We start from the raw sequence: 2,661 nt of genomic DNA on the forward strand, positions 1-2,661 counted from the left end.
TCTGAGCAGTTATATAAATGAAGCCCTGTTTTGTTTTTTTTTTTTGTTTGTTGTTTAAGCTGATCACTGGCTCATCAGGTGTGAGGCCAGTCTATTGTCTTTACTTGGGTAAGCAGTGCTGATTCTGGTTTGGCGACTCCCAAACTTCCAGAGGAAATTTTCCAATTCCATTTTTTCCCTAGGGACTCTGCCTTTGCAAGGCGAGTTGCCTACGTGGTCTCCTCGCTTTTGGGTCCTTTCAGAGGTCAGTCGGGGTCATAGCACAGACCGCAGTACCCAAATTTTATTGAACCAAACTTGGTAACAGGAACACACTCCTTCCTCAGAATGTAGCAGAGTCTCCTTCTGTGTTTTTTAAACAGAAGCTGGATGGCCATTTGTCAGGGGTGCTTTGATGGTGTATTCCTGCATGGGAGGGGGTTGGACTGGATGGCCTTGTAGTGTCATCCCTGAGTCTATGATTCTATTAATTTAATTTCTAGGAATATTTTTGCTTTTATTTGTAATGTCCTGCTTTTTTCACAAATGTCCTCCATTTGTGGCGATTGTCCTCCTTTGCATATATGACAACTATTCTCCCTGGGCCTAGCACATGTGTACTAGCACATGGCCAGGACCCGAATTTGTGTGGAAGAGGGTTACACTTTTTCAGGCCTAGAATTCATGGGAAGGCACCCCAGATCACAACCTCATTCTCATGGGGAGAGAGAGCAGAAGCACGGGTGGCTAGCAGCATAACTGCAAAGGAGGACAAGCTAAATCCTGGAGCAGAAGATCACCTACTTGAAGAGCAGCTTATGCTTGAAATGGCTTGAAACTTAGCTCGCAATATTACTCTTAAAAGTTTATAACCTCCAAGTTTCACAATGAAAAGTGGACCATTGTGGCAAACATTATTAATGAGAAATAATACAAATGCTAGGAGAGGCTGCAGCAGTTTGCTTTTGCCTGAGCCTACTGGGAAATACAATTTCTCCCCCTCTCTTCTGTCTCCTGCTGAGTTAACTTAGGTCCAAAACCCACTCCACAATTTTTAGTCTGAGACCACTTTAACTCTCCTGGCTCAGTGCTAGGGAATTCTGGGAATTATAGTTTTATGGACATTTAGCCTTCTCTGTCTGAGAGCTCTGGCACCACAATAAACAGAATTCCCTAGCCACGAACCAGGGCCGTTAAGCAGTCTCAAACTGGATTATTTCTGCAGTGTGTTTAGGACCTTCTTTTCTGCTAATCAGTAAATGCAAACTGCTTTTGCACTTTGTCATATAGAATGTGAGTTGGAGAGACTGTGCGGGTTACAAACCGCCATTAAAGTACGGACTCTCCGTACTAGGTTTGGAAGGTGGGGTGCTTCTGTGCCCCCCTAACCCCCTAGTACGGACTGTCCGTACAAAATGTTGTGGCCCCCTTCCACATGGGGGCCGCCATGACAACATCCCGATTGCCCCCCTCTACACGGGGCGGCGCGGACGTGACGTCGCGGTCCGCACCAGGGCGCCTAGGGCACCCTTTCCGCGGACCAGGAAGGAGCTCTGTTTCGGAGCTCCTTCCTGGTTTGCGGCGGCGCTTTGCTTCGCTGGGCGCAGCCTTCAGACAGCTGCGCCCAGCGAAGCAATGGAGAAAGGGGCCAAGCGGCCCTTTCTCTTCTCCCCCGCCACCGCGGGGTGTCCTTGGGGCTTGAAGCCCCAGGGACCCCCCTTTCTGGCTGCAGGGAAGCGGCGTTTTGCTGCTTCCTGCAGCCTGAAGCAGTGGATCGGGGCCTCAGCGGCTGCCGCTCTACATGCTGGGCCCTGATACACCGAGGAAAGGGCGGGTGCGACTGCCCCAAATGGGTGGTCTATAACCGCCTGTGTTCTATGAGCAACCTCTCAGGCTTTGCAAGGAACTTCAGTGCAGGCAACTGTGCACTAAAAGACATGGCAATAGGCTGAGAAAAGTGTCAGAGCTAGCAATCCTGTTTATATCTTCTGGCCATTCTGATACATCAACACTGTCAAGCGCAGAACTTTCACTAGTGGTTTGTTCATTTGCTGAAGTTTGGCCTTTGCTTGTTATTCTGAAAGGTACAGCTGTGGGCTAGCTTCAGAGAACAAATTAGTAACCAGCTAATCTCATCCCATTCATGTACTCCTTGGAAAAATGCTCCTCCCCTGATTTTGATGTATGGGTTTTTGTTTTTTTTTTGTCATCAGCATGATTAAGCAGAAAACTGAACTCTGCCACCAATACAGGAATCTATTGTGTTATGACTGACAGATTGAAAAGAACATGGAAAAAACGCCAGCCCAGTGGCTGTCAGCTGTGTGAAAGCATTCCTTCTCTTGACTCTGGGTGGTCCCCTTGGAGGCTGCCATCATTTCAGCACCATTCATTGCAAAAGATGTGTGTACATAACCAGAAAAAATGTAATTACCTGACTTTTAAAGACCAGGTCAATGATGACATGATTGTTCAGCACACTGTACCCGTTTAGTTGCAGTACATCTTCTTTGGGGAACAAACTAATCAATCCAGCCAACATGGAAAACAAACGCCAAAAAAAAATCATGATTAACTGTTTTTAGTGAAGTGATTAATAACTTGACAGGCTATATTTCTTCTCTCTCATTCATTTGCTCATCATTTACTGTACTTACTTCTTCCATACCTCCTCACTTTCAC

At 46.8% G+C, this 2,661-nt stretch overlaps 1 long non-coding RNA gene across 1 annotated transcript in view; it reads left to right on the top strand.

The window, feature by feature from the left end:
- Nucleotides 1-2,310, top strand: part of LOC121922652 — a 10,744-nt gene extending 8,434 nt beyond the window's left edge. The window contains exon 3 of the long non-coding RNA XR_006102205.1: nt 2,193-2,310. This is a non-coding gene — a long non-coding RNA (uncharacterized LOC121922652). The remainder of the gene's footprint in view (nt 1-2,192) is intronic.
- Nucleotides 2,311-2,661: the final 351 nt, after the last annotated feature.

Source organism: Sceloporus undulatus, chromosome 2, assembly GCF_019175285.1.
Source record: "Sceloporus undulatus isolate JIND9_A2432 ecotype Alabama chromosome 2, SceUnd_v1.1, whole genome shotgun sequence".
In the NCBI taxonomy this organism is placed as follows: domain Eukaryota; kingdom Metazoa; phylum Chordata; class Lepidosauria; order Squamata; family Phrynosomatidae; genus Sceloporus; species Sceloporus undulatus.